This window comes from Anticarsia gemmatalis, chromosome 19, assembly GCF_050436995.1.
Source record: "Anticarsia gemmatalis isolate Benzon Research Colony breed Stoneville strain chromosome 19, ilAntGemm2 primary, whole genome shotgun sequence".
NCBI lineage: Eukaryota > Metazoa > Arthropoda > Insecta > Lepidoptera > Erebidae > Anticarsia > Anticarsia gemmatalis.
In genome coordinates, this window is record NC_134763.1 from 9,423,979 (window position 1) to 9,451,480 (window position 27,502).

The 27,502-nt window shown below is 33.9% G+C and overlaps 1 long non-coding RNA gene across 1 annotated transcript in view; it reads left to right on the forward strand.

The window, feature by feature from the left end:
- LOC142981170 (uncharacterized) overlaps window positions 1–27,502 on the forward strand; it is a 180,676-nt gene that overhangs the window by 32,103 nt on the left and 121,071 nt on the right. Inside the window, exon 3 of the long non-coding RNA XR_012959924.1 lies at window positions 17,483–17,544. This is a non-coding gene — a long non-coding RNA (uncharacterized LOC142981170). The remainder of the gene's footprint in view (window positions 1–17,482; window positions 17,545–27,502) is intronic.

Here is a 27,502-nt window from a genome sequence, read left to right on the forward strand (position 1 = left end):
AATAACCTAACACTACATTTTCACTTTTTAACACCGGACGATTAATTCTCGAATGGGGTAAAGTTGCAAGTTGTGGCTCAACCGCACTGCACGTTGTGCGGTGATAAAACATTTGCGAGTTGTTATAAAGTTGTATGAAGTATAACGTCCGTTTATTGGTGCGCTTACCCCGGCTGAATAAGAATTATGTACTTGGATGAATGGCTGTGTATGCACCTGTTTCGGAGTAGTGTTTGAATGGTATGGCTTGTTGATATTGTTTGAATGCTGTTTCGTAGGGGAATAGTACTTTTAGATGATATCTGGCTATGGAGTTAAAGGGGTTTGCAATGGCTCCGTGGTGCAATGGCGTGCGTTGAGATTCCTATTCGGAACAAATATTTGTGTGATACACAAACAGTTGTATCGCGTCTGGTTGTATTTTGTGTCCGGTGTTTTTATGTTTGTAAAAGTCCCCGCAACACGTGAGCAATTCTTAGTGCAGGAGTTATCTTTAGAAAAATATCTAAATCCAGTAAAAAGTACCTAATGTTTTCCGAGCCCTTGACATTACTCGCAAACCATACTATTATACTTGTCAGCAATGCAGCCTGTGTCTTAATAAACGAAATAATTAGACAGAATTTTTCTTTCTTTGAGGCATCGGTGGACACGAAGAGTAAACATATTATAAGGTACATTATTATAATTTCAATGATTAAGTTTAGTATTATTCAGTATGTTAGTTACAAAAGCTACCAACACACGCAACACCAGACTCCTCAGGCCTTCAACTTTTCCATCATCACTATCACACAAAAAAAGGCATCTTAACACCAGTCGCCGGCACAATGGAAAACTATAATGGGGCGGAATACCCTTGCAAATAAAACAGCTATGACGGTCCGGGGGGTTGCAAAAACTGCTCAGTATTCCACCGCTGTGCCACCGGGGACTTGAGGGCACGGAGAGGAGTGACGCAGGGATACAAGAGTAGGTCAAGTGAGGACAGGATTTGGGATGCTGGTTGAAACTGGGGTTGGTGTTGGGATGTTGATTTACGGCATTTTTTGGCTTTATCTATCCGTTGTTTAATTGGTAAAGGTAAGCTCTATTACTTATAATTTTATTGATAAGTTCTCGTTTATTATTCCTTTCTTAGAAGCTATTCTAGCAATTCCTACCGAAATCTGTTACAGATATTCATTTGACTAAAATCTGAGATAATGATCTACTTATTAGCCGACTTTGTTAGAGGTTAGAAGGGTAATTTTCTTTATCTTATTGAAGGAAAAGTTCTACCATGAAAGAGGTATCGGCATTGACTTTCGAACAATTGTCATGTATCTGAAATTTTCGAATAAATCTGTGATGCATTGTGTAAGCTACTGTTGTTTTAGGATTGTACATTGAAAAGTAAAGAATGGAAATTTAATAGTAATAAATATTAGTTTGAACGCCAATGATTTAAGGTCATTCCAGTGACACATCTTTAGCAATACAGCATTAAAATGAGTAGCCCCTATAGATATCGATACCTTATTCTCTTGTGAGCGATGATATTTCTCATTTATAATGAAGAAAGACATTCAAAAACCTTAATTCCATCTTAAAACCACCATCTAGTACTACTGCATCTCCCCTACCACGAACCAACAAGTTTCAATATAATTAAGGCGAACGGCACCTTTTCAATTGGTCGCTCGAAGTTCGCCGACGGAGTTAGTTGCGGTGATTTTATAACTGCCACGATTGTTCCTTCTAGCTGCCACTGGATTATGTTAAAAAGACCAAGACGCTAAGGTAACTTCGAATTTGGTTAATAGTTATTCGAGATTGGAGTGAGTTCCCGTAGTTTGAGATTTGTGCTCTGTGATGTAGAGTTTAAATTTTCTTTTCTTGAACTAATTTTAGTGTTTCCATTACTTACATTAAGGCTAGTAAGAATGTAAGCATGATTTAATAGCTTACTGAATCTCCTTTAAACGATATTATCAACACTACTAAACACTATTAACATCAAATTAGCAACGCATACAGAGTTTCAGCCCCACCTTCACTTCCAAGAACACCCCACAGGAACCCTGATGAACTTACCTATGTTTCAATATAGGCCACCAGAGAGATGAAAGCCCCATAGGATAAACTGTGTGTTTCCAGGAAACTGATCTAAATCACATGTGTTTCGTGTTAGATTAGATATATGTATATCCAATCAAGGAATGTGTCATATTATGTCATAAATACTATGAGGAATATTTTGATATTTTTACAAATTATGTTGTCTCAGTTTTCGTACAATTTAGGCAGGTTAGGAGTAACATATTTAGATGTTAATTCAAAAGTAAATACAATGAGATTAATAATATTTTTTCTTTGTCACTTTTGTAGTTAAATCGTCACAGACAGGCAGATGAACTTTGTCTGACTCGTAAGTAATGACAATAATTATGATGTCTCATTTTTTGATACGCACAAGAAGCATAATATTTTATTGTCATAGATACAAAAAAGTAGTACGCTATATGCAGCTAGCTAGACCTACACTAGCTATTCAAACTTTAGCGTGTAATCTTTATAAGGTACCAACTGACACACCCAAAGTATCGAAAAAGTTATTCCTACATGCAAAATCATATTTCATTATAACTAAAACCATTAAATGCACAATAGTTTTTTAAACAATAGACTGCATTTAGGATTAAATTTCAAACACATTGTTTATTATTGATGCAATGTTTTATAAAAAGCTTTAAGCTTCACACGCGGATTAGCTAAATTTACCAATTTTCGAATGGAAAATAATATTGAAATCTAAAATGTAAACTGCACAAAACAATGGTTAAAGCTTTTGTAACCAGAGTTACAACATTGGTTAATATTATTGACTAGTTAAATACATTTTGCGGGGTAAAAAGTATCCTATGTTAGTTTAGGTTATAAATGATATGTGTACTAAGCTTCATGAAAATCAAATGAGCTGTTTTTGCGTGAGAGAGTAACATACAAACTTACATGGAAATCATATTTTTAGTTTTTTGTCTAGAAGTATATATCATAGCATTTAGGGCGGTAATTTTGATAGTAAATTACGTATTTTACAACTATTTTGTGTTACCATTATTAATTACTAGAGGCCGATCCCTCGCGAACTCTGAGATAAAAAGTAGCCTATGTGTTATTCTGGGTCGTCAGGTAGGTAGCTTTCGTATCGTATGGTATGTAAGTACATACGATACGATACGGTTTCATCGTAATCGATTCAGTAGTATTTGCGTGAAAGAGTACCTAACAAACAACTAAACATACATACATACATACATACTCACAAACGATTAGTCTGATTTCTAAAATACCTAATATCAAAGCAGCCCTTTCAAATAAACATCTGTCCACAAAAACATTATATGCAATAAAAGCGAAACTATACCTTTGTCCGTATATCAGAAAACATTAAAATAAAACTCAAGAGAATAAAGTAAATGAGACCGTCGTTTTTATGTAAATGGGACATGAACTGACGTCCTCGCAGACCTCGCTCACTTGGGACACGCCCGGTGAAATGTTTAGTGTACAATAAAATAAGTATTTTGGGTACAAATGGAAAATATATTGAGGTCATGTTAGTTTTTAGGAACAATTTTAGGTTATTTTTCATGATTGTGAAGATTTGTTTAAATTTTTTTCAACCGGTTACTTTCCCATTACTGGAAAAAAGGGACGAAGGAGATGACAGGCCTTGTTTTAGATTTTTATCGTGGTATTTTTTAGTTGGATATTATTATTTTTTCTGTTGCTATGCTAGCATAATTAGAAAACGGTGATTTGTTAAATCATTGTAATATCGTTCTAAGCTACAAAAAAAACTAAACTAAACTAGGTACTAGACCGAAAAAATAATTTGAATTAGAAAAACGGCGTAACTTTTTGATAAACCTTTTAAAAATACAGGCTAATAATAATCTGGGTATCGAATCCGCGACCACTCTGTGACTAACAAAGACCTACGACCATTTTAGCTGCCTGCGTCCTTTATTTCCTATATCCATATGCCATTATCATTAAAACAAGGTATATATGTATCTTCATAACCCGTTGCCACTGTTGTCATACCTGCGTCATGTCGAACTGACGTCATCGTGTCATGACCAGACATACAGGTATGTTAGGGGTTAGTATAATTTATTGAAGGGTTACTTATTTAATGGATGAAACTAGTTGCAGGGTCGTTACATATACATATCGTCGAACAGATATTTACGAGTCTAATGCCCGGTTGTTTTACTTGCCTCCAAATTTTTGTGTAAAATAATATAGGTAATTTTTGATTGAGTTGCGAACTTAAGTTATGAACTTAAGTTTTAAGAACTGGTCTTAAACTCCTTTGTATTGTCATTTAACAAATCTATACTAATATTATAAAGCTGAAGAGTTTGTTTGTTTGTTTGTTTGTTTGAACGCGCTAATCTCAGGAACTACTGGTCCGATTTGAAAAATTCTTTCAGTGTTAGATAGCCCATTAATTGAGGAAGGCTATAGGCTATATATCATCACGCTACGACCAATAGGAGCAGAGTACCGGTAAAAAATGTTACAAAAACGGGGAAAATTATGACCCATTCTCTCTTATATGACGCAAGCGAAGTTGCGCGGGTCAGCTAGTAAAATATAAAAGGTATATGTATCGAATTAAAACAATACTTGTTATACTTGTGGATTCGTCACAAAAATATCGGGCAATGAAAAGATCATCTCTTATTGAATTAAATAAAAACAGTCACAACAAACTACAAGTATGTTTAAGGAAAAAACAGAACACAATTTGGCATAAAACTTATGTAGTTGTGTAGCCAAGTTGTACAAGAATCGTATGCGAAAACTAAACTCGCAAAACTTTTGAGAACAGACAGTTTCTTACAATTTATTGGAGATCTGCTTCTGCCTGTGACTGTGTCCGCTTTTGAGGGTTTAATCTGATCTTTTATAGTACTTTATTAATGTGAAGGAATGTAGGTTTCTATCAATCTGTAATAGCGTTTGCTTTCTATATATGTGGAATTAGCCCTTACCTAAGCTACACACGTTGATTTGTAGTTACTTGGGTTTTTGGAAATTATCATTCTGTGATGAAGACTAAACTTCTCGAGGGAACTTCAAAAGTCTGAAAATTCTTCAGACAGTACTTGAAGAAACACAGTCTTTAGATAGCATTTTCCGGAATAATGTGAGCCTAAAATTTTATGTCACTTTAGGACTATGTATAGCAGGTGCCGTTGAATTTGTATTTATGTATTAGGCACTTTAATATTGTAACAATACTTCTTATCTTCTAATGCTTCAAAATAAGACGATTAAACAATATTTCAGAATCACAACAACGTAATTTACATACAAACAATAACAACTTATACACATAATGTTATATACATTGTAAGTGGACAAAATTTCCGAGCCGATTGCCTTCAGGGAGGGTTAGGGTCTATGCCTATAAGTACATACATATGTGTATATATGTATGTAAGTATGTATGTATGTAGTCCCGTTCGTCCCCTCACGTCAACTTGACCGGATATAATACCACATTGATCAATAGGATGGAAGCAAACTGAGTGATTTTGTTACGTTTGATGATACTAAATGACTTTCTTTTGTATATCTCCGAAGATTTACTTATTTTTTGCAACGAAATGATGTAGAAAGGTGTGAATGAAGGGATGATGGACAAATTTATCATTTTGAATGATTTTTCGGAGATATGGTGTGATATGGTTTCTTTTTTTCGGGTTCGCAGAATTTGGTAAAGGATACCCGGTTGGCTTTTGTATAGATGGTAGACTTTTGTTTAATACGAAATTACAAAATCTAATACACTCATACTATGACGACCTTCACGAAGTTCTGATTTTTTTGCCATTAATATAGTATATCTTCTGGATGTTGATTGATCATAACACTATTGAATAAAAGGTAAAATAATTCTACTTATTTCAAATATTTTTAAAGCATTGTGAACGACATTATTGGTCCTTTTTATTACAAGAAACGGTTACAGTCTTATCACTTTTTAAATAAATTATGTTTATCTTTTTTTATATAACCTTAAAATTATGTTTTTATCTACTGGTAACTATAGGTCTAGCTTATATCTTTAACACTCATAATCCCCATTATTTCATTTCCGACTATTCCTTTGACAGAGTCACAAAGAGGACCACTTAACCATAAAAACGTATATCAAGTAACAGAAAACGAGCAGGCTTCGTTTGTTCTAAGAGGTTTTTTTTTAGTATAGTGTGAAATTGGAAATATAATAATGTATAATTACAAATAAGCAATTGATAAAGAAATATTTTAATTCTGTCCCACAGTCGGGCACAATTCTCCTCATGAAATGAGAACGATCTTAGATTAGGTATAGTTGTAGTACAGATATGTAATTGCTACTTTTGTCACGATGTGGTTGATTACAAAAACCTTTTAAAGTTTATTTAAATTTTATGTTTAACACAGGTCTCTAACCATCTTCTTGTTCTATATGGTTTTTGCATAAAAGTGGTACAAACAAAAATCCTGCCTAAAAAACATTCGCATTTAGAATATTGCAGAAATAGGTTCACAAACTGGAAATGTCTTAGCAGTGGGGCTATAAGGGCTAAAACAAACCTTTTCCGTGTTAATCTGAGTCAAATTTAGAAAGTATTCAGCAATAAATCCATCAGAGCTGAAAGAAAACTCGTTTAATCTCACCGCGCACGTGTCACCAAGTTAAAAATGTTCTTCGTTATAAATAAACAAATAACAATTGGTTCCGTGAACACAGACTAAATAATGATTTGTGGGTGTATTATGTTTCTAAAGGAAATAATATAATTTGATGGTCATTATCACGTGGATAAAAGGTTTTGGGGGGAATGGAATAGTGAACGATTTTTGTAACATTTTGAATGAATATAGTAAAGTCAGAGATGTAATACATTCTAAAGAATATTTTCTTTATTTTAGTCAAATTTCACGCAATCTCGGGACGGCTGGCTTCTTATAGTCTTAACCGATGTCAGATATTTTCAAGCACATTTTTTCTTTCCGAGCTTTTCCAAATTGTTTAGAAATTAACATTTTGCTTAGTCTCCATCAAGCAGTATATTTTTTATATATGTATAGCTTCGAGTTTCACTTCATAATATTTTACTAGAGTCTAATTAACTAGACACGAGCCTAATAAAAAGCAAATCACCAAACTTATTCCTAAAAAACACGTTCAAAATCTCGCGTCACACGTACTTAAATTTCTCGAGTTTTATTCACAAGAAGAAGAAAAAAAAGGGAAAGATTTTATTTCGTTTGTCTTGTTATACCTTCGGGAAATCTCATAGATAAATTATTCCAATTCTCAAGATATTCAGCAGAGACGGGTGTGTCAAAAGGAATATAAAACTCAACTGATATGCCAGTTCCTAGTGGGTGGTATAAATCTTAATAATACGAATAATAAGAGTAAAACTGTGCAACGATAAATTGTGAGAGTTTGATCTATTGAATTATGGTAACAGCCCGACAACTAAGAAGAGTCCTTGCATGCACATTTTATATAGTTTTATAGTTAATAGTATAAAGGTATTTAAAGAAAAATGTATCAAATAGACCATAACTAGCTGTATAAGTTTCTAGGTTACACTAAAAGGGTGAGGTTTCATACATTACCTGAGTTAAATTATTTTGTTTAGGTGAATTATGTTTTTCAATAAAAGCTCTTGAAAGTCTTCGGCATACTGATATACAACTATTATTTTTGATGACACCCTGGAGTGTATTTTAATGTGTTATCAGAAGCACGGAAAAAAACACTCCATCTACGACCTAGAAAATGACTGTGCCAATAGCTTAACATACTTTATTACTTTACCCGGCCTACCCATAATACCCATTGCTTGACATACCCATAATAAAACCAGTGTTGCTTCTTTACAGGATATCATTTATAGTGTCCATGTGTGTGCACAATATACAGGTAGACTCCATATATCCACTAGGATGGATAACCAGAGAGATCAGGCTCTGGACCGACGGCTTTATGTGCTCTTCAAGGCCAAAAACCAACTTATAGCGCCTGTTAAGTGACAAATAAACTGCATTATCACGGATAAACACAAAAAGCGAATATATTCGGTATACCAATGGAACTCGATTCTGTAGTGTCGGATAACGATACGAATTGACGACAAGTATTCGATTGTGAACACGACGTGTCTGTTGTTCGAAACAAGCACTTCTTTGAATACCTGAGCACTGCTGTTCAAATATATTGAGATTTTTCACACAATATTTTTATGATGTTTTGGATTTGATTTTTGAGTGATGTTGTTAATAGATGGTGTAGAGTAGATAGATATTAAAAATCCAGTTGAAGAATTTAAAAGTAGAGTGTGCTTAATTTGCTGTTGCAAAGGGTTTTTCCAATTCGCATAATGAAAAACTTAAATGACTTTAAAGCAAACAATAATGAAAATGGTCATTAATTATATTATTTAATACATAACCTTAACCCATTGCTGTCCCACTGCTGGGCAAGTGTCCCGTAATAAGGGAGAGGTTAGTCCTTGAATCCACCACGATGGCCATACATTACTTTATAACAAAAATTAACACTCATTCCTTTAAAAAAAAAATCCAAGAACTATAATTAGAGTCCTCAATTAACTCAAGAATCCACTATCAAACTACATCACATCATCTAATAGCTGTACTACAATAAACTCTACAAACACACTTCCGAATTTTCTTATAAACACTTTCACACTAGTAAAAATACTAACATATTCCCCAATTCAGTTCATAAACATTAACATCCGTTCCTTTCTAAATTTTTCTCCAAAAAACTATAATTCAGTTCATAAACCCTAGTCTTACAATTTCCACCCCAAGACTTAGCCGGTCCAATATCTAAACTTAGCCGGCCACTCCGAGTTCGAGTCGACGAGTAATTAGCCAGCTTTTTACTGTACTACAGTTATTGCGACCTAAGTTTGTCGTTCAAGAGGCTCTTTTAGGTTAGTTTGTTTATTACTATGTATAATCAATATATATATTCGTTAAAGCTGTGTGAAGAAATTCTACATGCAAATTAAGTTTATTTTTGTAAATATGATAGACATATAACGTTTTTTTAAAGTTTGTAGAATTTTTTACATGTGAATAAAGTTCCTTTTTGTAAATATTACAGACACTTAGACAGATTTTGATATTTTTAAAAGATATGAATAAGCTTAAGATTATTTACTGTCTAACTTACAGCCAACTTGATATATGTGAACCAAAAAGCTGGGACTTAAAAATATCTCAATTACAATCTATCTATGTACCTACTTCGTTCAAATATATTGACAATTTAATTTTACTGTAATTAATGTGCTTTCTGAAAATAAGCAAAAAATACACCTTAATTCAACTTATTAGTGATGGATATCGAATGATAAAAATAACGTTTTTGAGATGTCACGTTGTTCTTGTAAAGAGGCGAAATGTTATTAAGTAAACTCAGAAGTCTATCAATCATAAGTTCATGCATCAGATTTCTATTCACACAACCTTATGCATTATAATGCAACAGAAATTTCAAAAAACCAACAGCTTTTTATCCGACCAGGGCTATCACGTACCTCAGTTTCACACACAACAACACAACACTTTCTGAGTTCTGTTTGAAAACCACTTTACTGTACGTTGTTTACTTCCTTAGATTATAGTGATTGACACGTTGCGTCAAAGCAGCAATGTACTGAGTAGTGACCATTAATTTGACATACACTAGTTGTCAACTGAGATACGTGATAAGCCCGCTGAGATTCAAATCCGAGTCCTCGTAATCAACAGCCACAAGAAGGCAATGTTCAAATATATGATATAAAATAGATGTCAGTAATAAAACAACCGTGAGACTAGGAGCAAAGTCAGTTCCACTCACTGAATGGTATTCTCGTTATATTCGAGGCGCCCTAGCTTCTAGCTCTATACTTACTGGGTCATCACTAATTTTGATATTTCACGGACCTCACCAACTATTACGTGCAAACGGGCGGTTTGTTTCGCCATTTTATTTTATAAACAAATATTAACACTATAATATGTTAGGTACGAAAATGTCCGTTTGATTTTAAGGTAACAGAAATAGTGTAAAATTTCTTTAATGGGTATGAAAAATATTTTATACTAATCACAAAACTAGGTTCTCTTATTTTATAAATATCGACGCAGAGGATTCAAAAACTATCCAAGATTATTTTAATTACGGAAATAGGAACCAAACCCACATAACCCGTCGCAACGAGAGCGACAAGCGATTAACTTAACCATTTATGTTGTGCAGAAAAATATTAAAAAATCTGACAAAGTACAAAAGTGATGACTAAACAAAGAATCCAACCACAAAATTACCAAAACTCCACACCAGATGTCGTTGTTAGATGTTGACAAATCGCCCGTTTGCATAGGCGTAGAGTAATGCGAGGCCAGGCTTCCCGCAAAACGACGACATATAATATGTCACCCGTTGACCACGGCATTCTACCGAAATTAAGGGAATTAATGTAACAATTCCTCTTTCGGTGCACGACGGGAATAATTGTGTTTAACGCCCGAAGGCTACGGCGGCTATAACATAGCTTTTTGTTCACTAATGTTGGTAGAGTTGGCTATTAGTTTGCCAGCGATTTGGCCGACGTTTTAATTGTTTAATTTTCGGATCGTGTTTGTGGCTTCTGACAGGTTGCGACAGTCGCATAATTGTTATTTCTGAAATGCATTAATGATTTTAATTGGTGTTCTGAATGTAGTTTATTGTTATTGGTTTATTGCTGTTTATTTTCAATAGTATTTAAATATTAATTAAGCACAACAAATTCGATAGTTTATTCAACTTTACATCGATAAGCATTTTAAACTTTTGCAGCATATTACAACCTGTATACCATACAGCAAAATTTGAGTCAATTACACAAACACAATCTATCTTATTCTTACATTTATCAAAAAGCCCAAGTCGTTTACATTAACCCTCTCAAACACATACTTGATCAAACAAAAATTCATCTCTAAACAACTAATCTAAACCCCAATGAATGTAAACAATAAAATAGCCTCACATTGAATAGTAACACTAACACATATGGAACAAACAGCAACGTTTTCTCATCTCTGTGGCTGTCGCGAAGTATTCTCCACAGTCTTCTGACAAGACATGCCTACACGCCACCGTATTTACATAACCAGAACTCACTGGGAATTAGATATACTGGAAGAGATATTGTTCTCACTGAGGAACACTAGTATGTGTATTGTGTAACAACTAATGTTCGTCAATGTGATATAGACTAACAACTTAGTAGTGTCTTGTGTGTAAGGTTTGCGGCTGGCGGATGAGTACTAAATTCAGTAAGAACATGTGTGACTCGCAGACTTATGCAGCTGTTAGCCTGTATCATAGAGGTTAGTTACTTTATTTTGGATGCAATATGAATGCATACAATTATAATGTAGACAAAACTTGCATCTCAGGGCATTTTATGCAGTTGCTAGACTATAGTCACTGCTTTGACGCCACCCATTAGCGCCATAGTTTAGGAATAATATAATGTAACGGCTATACACCTGCAGATATTTTATTAATGAATATTTGGTAAAGGACGATTTTTCAGGAATATATACCCCTAGTGTTTTTATCAAGAACAATTTATCGAGATGATTTTAAATGTGTATATCAAAACCTCTTACCGAATAAAGTTCTATTCATAGAAAAAAATATTCATAATCACATACAAAGTCTAAATAATTTCACTCTATATTAACATCAAATTTTGATGTTGGAGACTAGAGCAAATATAGGTGAAAACTTGTTATTTGTGGCATAAATGAAAATGTGAGAAGTCAGAAGCTCAACAAAGCCAAATGAGAGCATAAGTTTTGTTCAGTGCAGTGACTCCGTAATCCCAAAATAAGTGCAATTTGTTAAATTAGCAGCATAACAAAGAAGAATAGGTAGTTTCTCAGAGCCAAATCACTTTTTTTGATTTGTTTACCGAAACGTTTTATGGGTTAGTTGACTTTAAACAGGCTTTCACAGAAACATGTTTGATTATTCTTATTAGTAGCAAGTCTAAAAACATCAATTAATTTTAGGTGATATAAGTATTTCTTTCACTATAGTTAACGAAAACTTAGTGGAGAGCATTGGGCATGTACGATTAATCTTGTAGGTATAGTCTGTGTATTAAAAAAAATAAAGTTGCTCTATCAAACAGGCCAGCTACATAGGAATGCGGGTCACCATTGCATTGTTTTAAATTCTAAATGCTGTATACCTACACCACCCGCGAACCTTGCGTCCAAGACAACTATACTAAGTAATTGTATTATAGTTGTACTTTATTCCCCCTCATAAAAATTACAGTCAATCTATATTCTTCGATAAAATCCCAAATAAAATCCCGTGCACTTTTTTTCGTAAAATCGACAGTCTATGAAGCCACTTCCATTAACCCTTTACATGCATATCACGAAGTTTTAACGACCAACCATACTGATATTTCGGACCGAGCACGCGGAACTCAAAATTAGTTTCATGACTCAATTTCTACGTCACACACACGAATCGGAAGTCTAAATTAAATGTGTTACATTTCCATTTAGTGACGAGCCGATTATTACATTTTGTGACGTATATTATAATGCCCGGTTGATATTAAGTTTCAAACTGTGATTGTATATTTGTGTTCCGAGTAATGGCTTATTTTATAGGGGTTCGTGATGTATTAATTTTGTTTTGGTTTTAAGGGATGCTTTGAAAATGTTTTTTGTTTGTTGATTGATTGTTTTTAAAGGTTATGTTTAGCTGTAGGTGGTGTGTTGGCGGTTTTAAGCTTTTTGGTATTTGGAAAGTCGTTTATAATGTCGTTTATAAATTGTGATGGACAAAATGACATGGTTATCGTCAATTATTTGAATATGAAAGATATTTTTAGAAAGAGTTGTGACTTCAGTGACTTGTGAGATAGACTGCCTCTGTGGCGAAGTGGTTAAAGCCGGTGCCGTACCATTGGGTCGAGATTTCGTGGGTTTGGTTCCCAAACGGAACAAATATTTGCGCGATCCTAAACACTGTTTCGGATATCATTGTACATATTTTGTTTACGTTGTTTGTATGTTTGTAAAAGGCCCCGAGACGCAAGAGCAGTTCTTAGTGCGTGAGTTTTCTTTTATTAAGAAGAAAAGAAATAATACTTCATTTCTTCAGTGAAAATAAAATGCAATACACTTAAAAGTGACTCTTCATACGAAAACTTTGACACAAACTCTTTGCATTTCGAAAAATGTTATTCTTATTTCCACAATAACTTAAAAGTTGAACGCAACTTTGTGACCGCATAGCAAACGTGTGAGCAAACCCGGGCTAAAAGGCTAGCCAAATAAGTAGCACACGAATTCTTAACCGTGCAACTTGGCAAAAGAGTTTCATTCACAAGGAGCCAAGTTTTATTCTAATATTTAACTTTAGCACACAAAATAACTTAGGCATTACAATTTTAAAAGTTACATTCGCGTTTTGTGCACAATTTTGTGGGAATTTTAAATTTTGCGTGGTTTATGATAGGTGTCTCGCTTTTAAAAGGTTTGCTGAGCTAATTTGTGTTTGCTTTGCTTGTTCATTTAGAATATGTTTTATGGAACTTAATGCTTTAGTGTCTTTTGATCTAAAACTGTTTATTTTGGCGTGTTTGGCGCAATTTTTTGGTATCATGATTCCCGCGATGTTTTAAAGAACTAAAATTATCAAACTGATTTTAATTGTCAATAGGCAAATGAAGTTAAGGAATCGAAGATTATAAATAGCTTCTACGAAACAACTTTACAATTAAACGCTTTACAGTAAAATTATTTACGTAATTATATTTATTTAGTAGCCATACTCTGCTTATATTTTTGCTTATAATAACTGTTTTCGACAAATAACTTTTCTTCTTTATCGGTAGTCTTTGCATAATTGTATTTCACAAAAATACCAAATACAAGCTCATTTTATTCTGAGTATTTTAGTAAAGATTAATTTCCTTAGAATTTTCATGTTCAGTTGAAATGTACCTTCGGCCTTATTGTAATAAGGCCGAAGGTACATTTCAACTGATACCAAACATCAAACCGATCAAACCGATTCTGAGAATTTATTTCTCAGTACTCGTAACATGGACAAATTAATAAATTTGCTCGATTCCTCTGTAGAATAAATGTTATTTGTTATTTGCTGAATTTTCCTTGCATAATAAATTACTTAAGTGATTTGGACGCATTCCTAGATGTATGGGCAGATGAATGACCTAGAGGACTAAAAATTAAAGGTCTTTACCTAGCAGTGGGATTATACTTGTGGTGTTGTACTTAATATAAAGTCGTAATTCGATAATAAGACATGATAATATATTCAATTTTCTTCAAACTAAATACTATGTTGAAAAATTTATGTTAAAGTTAGGTTAAGTAAGCTAATACGTTAGTTAACACTTAAATACTCACTTTTTTATATTAAAAGAAACATAATAAATCAAATTTAGCAAAAGGTTTGTAAGTTAAGCCTCCTATCTTAATCAATTCAGTATTTTTGATACAATTTCCAAAAAAAAAACAAAAATTCTTTTTCTTATTTTTATTTAAAAGTTCTTCTCTATCTGCAACAAAAATACATTGAAGAATGCAAAACAAAATGTGTTACTTCCCGCGGTTTATATACACAAGTGCATCTGAAGTTTGAAGGCTTCAAGGCGAAGAAATGTAGAAATATTTTCCATATAATGTCTTGTTGGTGTACCGAACGGCAACGATATTTTGTGCAAGGACAGGTTAGTCCTGTTTTGGTAGAGTTTTTGAGAAAAAATGATAGAAAAATCATGTACTCGCACTCTTAATCACCAAGATGTAGGCAGAGGTATTTTAGATCATTACGTTGTGCAATCAATTTTTCAGTGGTTTATCTCAATTCTGTGAGTAATTGTAATAATTAAATACTGAGTTATTTCATAAAAAAATATGAATCATTTTTGGTGTATTGTGATCAAATTCACTAACTACAAGCTTTACTACTATACTAGTAAATAAATGTAATTTTTATGTTTTTCTATAAAAAGTCTGATTTATGATTGGATTTTATTTATGATTGATGATTTCTACACTTCATACTATAAGAGCTAGCTGAAAAAGCAGTACAAAGTAAAAATATGATTTCGTTTACCCTGTTGTACATAACACACCACTTAACTTTATGTGTGTGAATAGAGGAACAAGCCGCCGTACACAAGACGGAACAGAAAAAAGACACGAAGGAGAAAAATGCGGGCGATGGAATGGAAAGCCTCCTTCATTGTTACGTCTCCGACACTCGCACTCCTTGCTACATTTAGACACACAACGTTAAACAGCGTGAATATGTTTACACTACTGAGTAACATAAATCCATGCAACAAAACTGCCGTAGTGAGAGCGTACCTCAGCAGCCAGCGCTTGTACAAATTGGACCTCACTCTAGTGTCCAATTTGACGTTCAGCGATTTAGCGCTCTTGACACGTAACGAGCGGTGTGTTGGTCCAGCGCGCCCGAGATGCGCCGGTGCCGCGCCGGTAGCCACCGCGCCGGTAGCCGCGCCGGTTGCCAAATGCTGGTGAAGGATTTATTAGAATTAGGGCTTGGAAACTGGGTTAGGATGTTTGAAGAAGCAAATACTGCTTGAGGTTGTAAGTTTGTTTACAGATCTGTAGGACTATCTTAGATGTATCTTGGCTTGTATGTGTTATTGTACATAGCTAATCAAATGTCATATGGGTTTAAGAAACCAAAAGTGAACATTTTTTTCTTAAATTGTAGATGACGCCTGAGTAATGTTACATTTCCTAAGTGTGTAAAAATAGAGATGTTGTTTACCAAGTTTTGACAAATTAAAAAAATACAAGTATGTCCAGAAGAAAGAAGTGCAAAGAAGAAGAAAAAAGAGCATTATGGTTAGACAAGGTGCATTTTCAGAAGATATATGCTGCAGAGATGACCAGATATGCTTTCATGCATTGCACCAGAGTAAAAGTGCATCAGAATGTATGACGCAAATGGACAAAGGCCATAAAGGAATGAATGGGAGTAGGTTTTAAATAGGCTTTAAAGGGTATGGCACGTATGGTATATTTAAAAAAAGCAATTCTAAAGGATTGTATGGCAAAGTAACTTATGGTAACAATTCTCCCTAATAATACATTAAAAACAGAATGATAATGGTGAAAATTTCGACATGAAAATACTTGATAAAGGTTTGTTCAACAGAAGGAGCGTTTTTAAATAAGAATGAATCATCACAGTAAAATATATGTACGCCATTGTACGCGAATAACTTTTAAAGCAAATTACAAAATTATTTTTTAATATATGTATTTATAACTTCTATAAGAGCAGTGATAGCCGAGTGAGCAGTGATAGCCGAGTGGTTTAAGTTGGCACCTCCCACGCAAGTGGTCGCAGGTTCGAATCCGAGGCAACACACCAATGACTTTTCGAAGTTATGTGTGTATTAGAAATAATTATCACGTGCTCCAACGGTGAAGGAAAACATCGTGAGGAAACCTTGCATACCTAAAATTTGTTTAATACATTTATTGAGGGCATGCAAAGTCCCCAACCCGCACTTGGCCAGCGTGGTGGACTCAAGGCCTAACCCCTCCCCCTCGTTTGGGAGGAGACCCTTGCCCTGCAGTGGGACAGATATGGGTTATTAAAAAAAATAAATAAATAAATAACTGTAAAAAAAGTTTTGAATGGGTTCGATCGGATCAAAATTTGGAATAAAATTGTATTATATCCGGACAAAATCGGGTCAGTCTCCTTTACAATATAAAAATGAATCACAACTTAGGACCTTTCGAATAACGCATAAGTCGCAACAGTTGAACCGAAACACGAATTAAATTTAATAAACGTAGAAACCATCCATGCGTACAATAATTGCTTGCACTAAAATACAATTTTATTACATAACGTTTATGTTAAATACAAATTGGACAGTTTCCAAACCGTTGATACATATTTATTTGTACTATGTAGGTTCACAGTTATTTGCTGTCATACAAATTAGTGAGGCAAAAAGCATTTGCAATGGATGAGACTAAATCATGATTTATAAACTTTTGCGTTACATATTTTTTTATATATCCGCCCGCGGCTTTGCCTGCGTAGAATTTGACCACCTTCGTAGTGGTTTTTCAAAAAAATCACTTTTAGTTCTTCTCAATACTTCCTACAGAATCTTCATACCAAATTTCAACTTTCTACGCTCAGTAGTTTTGGCTGTGCCGTGGCCATTAGTCAGTCACTCAGTAACATTACGCATCTTAGAATTATGATTTTGTATGACTTTACAGCCGTACAAACAATAATCTCGAAATGCATTTACAAAATTTACTTACAAATACTTCTTTTTTGCAGGAATTCAACCTACGACCTTAACCACGGACGTCCGTTTGCTGTAAGATCCTGAAGAAAAATAAGTAAGTTTTTCAATGATTTTTATTTCGACCTAAAGGCATTTTATTCGTAGTTCTAATATGTTTAAAGTAAAATATAGTTCTTGTGAGTGTTAAGTGCATTGCATTCCATGCTGGTATTATGCAACACATAAGTACTAACTTTGTTCCAAATACGTAACAGCACTTAACTACTTAGGAAAAAATATATGCTTTGTGTGGTTATTTTTGGTTATATAATGGCAAGAAATGTCTATAATTACGGTTAAAAATATTGTTGTTATTTATAAATAGTATTATACCAATAAATATGTACATACACTAAGTCTTTTCCATGGGAGTAGGCAGAAACCAAATGTCACCACTTGCCACGATTGCAATTTTTTTTTCATAATACCAATGTATTCCATAAGTGGGATTATTGCCGCAAATAAACCTTTATTATTCAAAAGTAATTTTGTATGTTAAATTTTTGCATAAAGCGCTAACAGAGTAATAGATTAAAATATTTAAGACATTTTATACAGGTATTTAAGAGAGCTTTTCTTAAAAATGACCTAATCGTTACCAAAACTCACAAAATTACCGGACAAAAATCACTACTGCACAAATCCAGAAATTACGGTTAGCTTATATAACACGACCAAATACATACGTCATCAGTTTCAACAGAACCGCCGGGGCTGTTACATTTCAGATTTAGTAGGATTATTCGAACTGAAAATTAGCCCGTAGAAATGCAGTCCCATTAAATATTCTGGAGGAGTATTAGGTAGAGAATTATTATGAGTTTCCTTCACTAAAATAGATTCTACTGATTTCTGTTAGTATTCTCGTGTTAATTTGGAATGTTTATGCTTGTATATAGATTTGTGTTGAAATTTTAGAATGGGTGCTGCGGTTCTGCTTTTCGATTAATAGGTTTATGTTTGGGCGTTATTAGTTACGGGAATTAACGAGGGCATTAATTTTAACTTGGATTTATTGATTGCCTAACTAAGTTCAGTAAAGTAACCTTAGTTTATTGTCGTATAATATAAAATACTAAACTTGTAAGGCAAAAGTTTTAAAGCTTTGATCGTTGATGACCCGATGGCTAAAATAGACTTATATTTACATTAATTGCACGCGAGCGGGGCTATGCTATTTATCCGGTACTAATAATACTATTAAGAGAAAACCTTTTGTAAGCGGTTTCTTTTACCTATTACATGTATCACATTTCAATTTATTATATACTAGCTTTTACCCGCGACTTCGTCAGCCACTTTCCCTTGGGAATGCATAATTTTTCCGGGGTAAAAAGTAGCCTTTGTCCTTTATCGGGTATCAAAATATCTCCATACCCAATTTCATGCAAATTGGTTCAGTAGTTTAGACGTGATTGAGTAACAGACAGACAGAGTTACTTTCGCATTTATAATATTAAGTATGGAAGTATGGATTTGCAAATTTACATTAAAAGAACTTAAAAGACTTACAATATTACATCCAAAACTCAAAATAAACAGATTTATCAGCCATACTTTTAGTAAACAAAAAGTAAAAATCTTTGAGACGTACACAGAGATAGACCGAGACGTATTGGAACATTTCAACTTTTGTTAAACAAAGAATGTTACTTAAAACTTTGCACCATCATTAGACACTTTGAGATCAAAGACGAAGTTTGGAGACAACTAGGGATTAGATTTCAACCTGAACGAGGGATTTTTTGGTTCGGTTTTCGTTCTGGAAGTGACTGTTGAGTTATTACGAAAAAAAAGTACAGGCTTTTTTTTTAGTTTAGTGTTGATGCTGTTTATATTGTTTTTTTGTTGTGCCTTGTAGCTAAATTACAGTCAAAGTTGTTTAATAATATTATAATGCCTTTTACCGACTCAATAAGTACTGCATAATTCCACAATAGCGTTCAAACTTACCTTATCTATTATGCTCTTTTAAATTGTAATATTTTTTAAACTGCAAAGATTTTCCTATATTCTAGATACGACAAAAAGTATAATAGATAGATGTAATGTTTATTTGGGCCATAATTTGTCCATTCAAGATATATTACAATCACCAAAAAATTGCAACCAGTAAATTCGTTTTCTAAACCTTGCAAATCTGCGACTGCTTTTCTCTGCTTGAAATATTCAGAAAGTCAAGTACAAATATCAGTAACACTTCCTTGTCTCATCCATTGCCACAAAATCTCCGTGTCCGGATAAAATATTCCGTTTGCAAGCTGTTTTAGAAATAAACTCGTCTTAAGTCGCCGATAACTCGGCGTAGTTACTGCGGGACCCTAATTGGGAGCCTTTGGACGGTCGTACCTACGATTTGTTGACCCCTTACCATGAGTTCCTTTGCGATACCGAGGATGGTCGGTGAATATATATTTTTTGTGTCTTATTACTTAGTGCTCTAGTTTTCTGTAGTGGTCAGCGAAGTTTTTGATAGAATTAGCCATTGCCGTTGCTAACGACTGATTATAGTATTAACATAAATTAGTAATAATATTTCCAGGTAAGGCCGGTTTGAAGTTGAGTTCTTGTTATAGTCGAAGTTATCTGGGCCTGAACATTATTTTCTCTTCTATGAAAACCATTTCAGTATATAGAATATGTGGTCATTTTAATGTGAGCGGTTCGAAATAATACACTGTTGTTTACTGGCAAATCTTGAAAACTCAGTAGCTTTCACGAATATATTTATTTGAGGAAAATATTTATTTTTGCAATTCGGATTGGACGTTAGAAAATGAGTCGTGTCACTGGTGTCTGAAAAGACTATCTGACCATATTTGCTATCGATAAAGTTCCGAAACTTGCCAGCTTCGTAACTACAGAAACCTCATAGTAAACGTGTTTGAATAAATGATGGAGCCAAAATGGTCTGAGGCGGCTATAGTCAATGAGGACCTGCAGTTTTGCCTCCCAAACCTACTATAACACTGAATCCTTTATAAAGTTTGCGGTTCCGATTGGAAAGTGTACTTTTACGGTACTTGGCTTTTTCTTGAAGGTTAGAGGTAAGTGCCAAAGGTTGGACTGAGATTTCTTCAATCTGAATGTGTTAATATATCTTAAAGAAGTCTACTCAAGTCTTGGATGTTAATTGTTAGTCACCATGTGTGTGTGTATAGGGAAAAAAATATGTATCTTTTCACTATTACATATATACACATGGTTAAAAACCACGACAATACTGAAAATATACGCTCAAGGTTAATAATTTAACAGAGAGCACGCTTGTTGCCCTTTACCATATTCCAATGTTGGTCATCCTTTTATATAAATTACGATAAACGATTACGCACGTACATTTGTAAAAAGCGCTCATTATTAAGCAATCTTATTTAAATGTACAGAATTGACCTCTCTACAGATTTATTATAAGTATAGATGAACACACAAATACTTATTAAAATTAAAAAGGTAGATATTTTTTAAAGCATATAAAAAGCCTGCGATCACGGCGAGTGTTACCTGCGCTGAAACGTTAGGCATTTTGAGCGTGTTCGCGTTAATTCCCGTATTCTATTATGCATTAAACATGCAACGCGAGAATTAAAAAGTTATGATATAAGAAAGCCTCCAAGTATCTACATATTATCATCATAACTATTTAAGAAAATCTTCTAAGAACAGCAAAAGCACGGTACTCACAAAGGCACTTAAAAAATCTTCATAACTCTCATGTACTCTGTACATCTCTCTAGTACATTAGACTTGACTCACTCGCTCACTACTCCTTGTTACGACTCCTTGCAACAGTTTTACTGTACTACACCGTGAATAGGGTTTAGTAGCTCCTCATGAGGCTCTACCCTCTTTCTAAACTAGTGGTAGATTATCTAGACCACGGGCTCCCAACCTTTTCTTAGTCCGGCACCTCTTTTATATGATTCTTGTTAGCAGGGACCACTATAGAATAGAATAGAATAGTTTATTTAAATAACTAAGTATTACAAAAATGTCTCTTAGTCTACAGTAAATATATAACATCAGTATAAGTATATTAAAAATAAAGTGTAATAATCATCCTGAAAATTTTTAAATTTAAAATCATTCGCGGACCATATTTTGACTTCCACGGACCACTGGTGGTCCGCGGGCCACTGGTTGGGAACCACTGATCTAGACTATCATAAGTGTCAATATTTGACCTTAATGAAGGAATGATTTGATTGTGATTATGTATCCCATAAGTAGGCGAGGGCATTCTTCCTTATTTGTGTCCTTTACATACTTCACTTAGGACTCGACATTACCTTAGCCCACAATCCCTATAAAGTGAAACTGCAAGACACAGTTATATTGCAAAAGCACCTCCAAGTAAATTACACAACATGTTACGTTAATTCAGAGAGGAACTAATTCCAGCGTTTCCACTCACAGTATAATTTAATATTTTCATGCTAATGCGTGTATGAGAGGACTATGCATATAAAGTGAGTCCCACTGGCTTAGGACGTACGTTAATACTGGAGTTATGGCTACCTTACGAGATACGTTTTTACTGAACAAGTTTGTAAGAATGTTTCTTTTGTTTTGGTTGCTTCATAGATAGTTGCAGGTTATCGTCTAGTCCTTAAAACGTAATATTTATGGGTCGCTGTTGTCACTTTCGCATTGGCCTTTTAAATCACGTACGAAGATGTTCCCTCATTACAAATTTAATATTTCTCTATCTGACGCCACCTGAATCATCTGCAATAGATGCACACAGGCCAATGATGATGATGATGATGATCGTATAGTATAGTGTATTGTGTTATCGTGAGGCTAAAAAGCATCATTATACTAATTCTGGATCAAGCCCAACTTCACAAGCTTCAAACAAATGAAACAGCTCGAGCCAACATGGTCATACTCACCTAATTTCTGAGTAACCTTCTCACATTTCGTTCCATCAAGAATTTAATATATACAGACTAACGCTATGATATAGCTTTGCTTATTCGACGTTTCGGTAATAGCTTTAACTAACATTGCCAGAGTTTGAATTGACTTATCGGCGTTAGATTACCTTATTCAAACGTTAAAGATACATCTTTTACAAGCTCTGCTTAGTTTGGAATCAGATGATCCTGTGTGAGTCCAATTATAGAAATTTAATTTATTATTTCCTGAAATATTCAACTGGCGATGGAAAAATCGCCCACCAACATCTTATGAAACCTCAATACTCTCTTTAACCCAACCTATCTATAGAAAACAATCAAACTTAGTACATAAGCGTACACGCGTCTATATCGTCCAATCGTGTCCCTATTATTAGCCAAGTACAATTATACAGAATATTAACACGAGACCTCGCCTTGAGCGGTACAATACATTAATGATACGGCTAAGTTTCTACCGGCCACGTAACGCTTCAATGGCTTTTGATGTTGCGATGAAAGTGAGTAGTAAGGGAATTAATGGACTTTCTAGTATACCAAGAAGTTTAGTGACATGACTAAGATTTCATAGGAAAGGTGATCGTGATGTAGTAAAGCATTGATAAGAACAAAAAGCTATCAAAAATTGGTTGGATAATCAAACTCATCAAAATTTTCATGAACTCGACTTCTTTGCGGATTGCTGAAACTCCCCCTCAGACCATTTTATCAATAGTTGTAAAGATAACCGTTAGAAACAACAAAGAATTTGGTTGGCTGAGATTCGTAGATTTGATTTTGATACAGAAACAAATTATGATAATGATCTAAAGAATAGGCAAATAACTCTCGGATTAACACGTTTGTATTTTTTTCTGAAACAGTAGCATTAATAAGATATTTTCAATCAAGTTAATTTAAAAATCTCAAAGATTTTAGTATCCTTCAATAGCTCTCAAGCAATAGAAACTAAAAAATGAAGAAGAATGAACATATCAGATATCTAGAATTATTGACCTATCAATTGTAAGTCTAGATCTTATCGTAATTCAGTGTCATTTATATCAAAGATAAAAAGTGGAGCAAATAACTCAAGTGAAACGTTTCAATGGTATAAATCATAGAATCTGAACTAATGGAGTATGAATGCTCTTTTATCTATTTAATGTTGGATAATTTTGATAATTCAAGAATGATATTTACAAAAAACATTTTTAAGTTTGTATATATCTTATAAAAATCAGTCTTAAAATTCATAACTATACATTGCATATAACTATCATAGCGTTGCATGATTATTAATTCACAGAAAGAAAGAAAGGAAATTAATTTTAATTTTGAGAATTCGTCATTTACCTTATTTGCTAATTGTAATTATTAGTCTAAAAACTAGATTTATTTCGATAACTTTAATGTATCTACAACGCTAACGCAAGTATTGATATTCTCATAAAAACCTGTAGATATTAAGTTTTCTTTGAATTCAAGAATCATTCCAATCAGCTTAGCAGTTACAGAGATTAAGGCTAAATCGACAATAATTTCTGCATTATTATATACTTATGTATAGAAAAAATCACGAGACCCAAAAGTGATGTAAAAAGAGGTATAAAATAACAAAATGTGTTGATAAATGACACATTTCGGCATTATGTCTACGACTGAAACTATAACTCAAAAGATCCCGATAGAATTGGCAAACGGTGGACCTACAGGAATTCAGTGTAGGGACACCATGAAAACTGACCGATGTTTTATTAGCTTGTTAGAAAATATTATATGGTGAAACCTCTCTTATGAATGAAAAACACATAATTTAATCCCATTATTTAGTAAACATGTTTAATAAGACTATGACTATTATATTTCGCTCATTTGGAGCGACAGTGACGTATCTGCAAAAAAATGCAAAACTGACCTAAGTATACCAAAATGATCCCCATAGTCATAGACAGACTATGGGGATCATTTTGGTATACTTAGGTCAGTTTTGCATTTTTTTGCAGATACGTCACTGTCGCTCCAAATGAGCGATTTATTAAAGGGAAAGTAATGTTCTGCCACCTCAGTCCATGTCTCTGTTACCCTTTTAAACGGACAGCCAAACTGATATAGCTAATAAATGAGTACGTAATGTAGCAGAGAGTTAAATTATATTCTTGTACACAAAATATTAAACTACCTTTACAAAAATACAGCGGCGACAGAACAAAGTTAGCACTGATAAAAAATAAGGATAGCAAAGTATTTCAAAATAAACATAAGCTCGCATGGTGCTGAGTGGCAGCACAGACCCTATACTCAAAATCCCATAACCTCCCAAAAAACACCAAGCAGAACAAAATTGGCCAGCATTTCCAAAATCATGGTCACCCAAATTAACCCTTTCACGGTGACTAAACACGGAGTCCCGTCCGGCAACCCTGCTCCTATATAATTAATCACTTGGGCCTATTGACAGAGGATCATTGGGGTCCATATGACCCTCACGATTGGAATCCATACACCTAATACCTGACCACTGGATTCCAGAGCGGTGTGTTGGTGAAAGCAGTGGAATGTGGACCATTAAATTGATTTACTTGAAGGATTTTTATGGTGTTGAAACCTGATGGTTTTACTAATGGTGGAAAGGGATTGTAATGGTTTGTGTGTTTTGTAAGCGTTTATGGACGGATAAGAAAAATGTCTTGATACTCTCGTAACTTTTAAATATTCGCGTTGCATTATAAAACTTAGTTTTAAAATAATGTGTTACGCCACTTTGTAGATAATGAACTGTAATAAATAAATAATAAATAATAAATTTAACCCATTAATGTCCCACTGCTGGGCAAGGGTCTCCTCCTGTAATGAGGAAGGGGTTAGGCCTTGAGTCCACCACGCTGGCCAAGTGCGGGTTGGGGACTTTGCATGCCCTCAATAAACGTTTTAAACAAATTTTTAGGCATGCAAGGTTTCCTCACGATGTTTTCCTTCACCGTTGGAGCATGTGATAATTATTTCTAATACACACATAACTTCGAAATGTCATTGGTGTGTTGCCTCGGGTTCGAACCTGCGACCACTTGCGTGGGAGGTGTCAACTTATACCACTTGGCTATCACTGCCCGTAACTGTAAATAAATGAACTGTAAAAAAAAATAATCTGTGTGACTGATAATCATTAGATTCCGCGTTTGATTACGAGTTAGCAAAAGTATTTCTATAAAACTATCAGCAATAGTAAAAGTTTGATGGAGAGCCCATCTTTCATGCTATCGCCTCTTACATGGGACTAAAATACTTTCGGAAAAAGGAAAAAGTTAGTGTAATTAGCTTTCTTCTGGATACATAGTGAACGCATAAAAATAAGTCATTTGAGCAGGTTCAACTGACTAATCATTTGTGACCTTTCAGTACAAAAAGAACGAGTTATTTGTTCACGGAAGGCGTATAAATATAATAACCAAAATACAAGTCATCTTCATCCGTTACTTCCAACAGCTGTCAGAAAGTTGCAACTTTTTGACAGATGTCATACACATGTTAGCGAAACAAATGTTTTACGAAATACCGCAACGTGCTTCTCGGTATACTTATAAATATAGAGTTTAGACAGATAATAATAATGCTTTGAGTTTATGTTTCATATTATAATATAAAATTAAGTTTCTTTGTGGTTCAAGTGTTTATGTATGGGTCACTTCCCATAAATAGCCATCAATCGAGTTTCAAAACAGTTTTTTTTTAGTTTATATGAAGCATTTTTTTTTGGGTGGGAGTTATGGTTGCTAAAACACAGTTACTTTTGCATCCATGAGATAAGTTTCATTTTATTAAATATAAAAAATACCTATTAATTATTTCATTCTGCTTCATATTCTCTTATACATATTTTCTCGATTAAAATACCTGTATTCTAAACATCATATTAATATTCAAGCCAACTTTCCATAAATTTGTTTTTACCATAACAAAAAATATAATTTGATCGTCCATCGACCGATGGAAACAATTCGTATAAGTTATCTGCACTGATTCCGTATTTCATTTTAAGGCATTGTTGGGCTATGATAAAGGGGGTCGGGCCCTAAGCTCGCTCCCTAATACGGAGGATGCTTACCTGCTTCAAAGATTATGAGACCAGAGGGGTTATCACGTATCTCAGTTGACAACTAGTGTGCGTCAAATTGATGGTCACTATTCAGTGCATTGCTGCTTTGGCGTAACGTGTTAATCAGAATAATCTAAAGGGGAAAACAATTTACAGAGGCTTTCAAATAGTTGTCAACTGAGATACGTGATAACCCCTCTAATAGGTTAGTTTTTTGGTCATTGGGTGACTGTAGACATTTTTTTAAGATGTTATTTATGTTACGTGTGGAGTAATTAGTTTTGAAATTGAGTATTTTCGTAATATGCATTCGTAATATGAAAGATTTATCAATTTAATATTTTAGGTGGATTTTATTTATGAGAATTTCGAGTTAATTTCGTTCGACTTAAAACTTGAGCGATGGCACAAATTAATTGAAGAATGTTTTAATATCCTGAAATAAATTGAGATTTCAGAGTGAATGTAAATGAATTTAAAAATTGAAAATATAACGTCGAGAAAAGAGTTTAAGTAACAATTTTTTTTCTTTCTTATCGATTACCATGTCATATTATAAACAAATATAACGTAAAGGTATAATATAACAAACAGGTACCAAAATATAACTTGCCGTATCTACGCAAAGCTAATCAATGGCACATCTTGGAGAATAATGTACGCCCAGAAAGATAATACTTCGTTGTGGATGAAAGAAAATTAAAATTCATAAATCTGTGAAACGGTGGGCGCGGTATTAAATATGAGCACAGACATTAAATAATTCTTATTATTTTGGCCGACGTGAGTAGATGGATTGATGGATTATGTTTTTTTATTACATTTGAAATGAAATTCAAGTACTTAGTCATGTCTGAATCAGCATTTCTAGATTTAATATCGGGATGTGGATATTACTTTGTTCGGATTACGGTTCGAGTTTGAGATATTTGTTTCAAGGGCTATTTAGGGCTAGGGTTTTTTTCCTAGAGTAAACAATTATATTTCTTTTACAAAGTCATTTCATGTATTAGGAA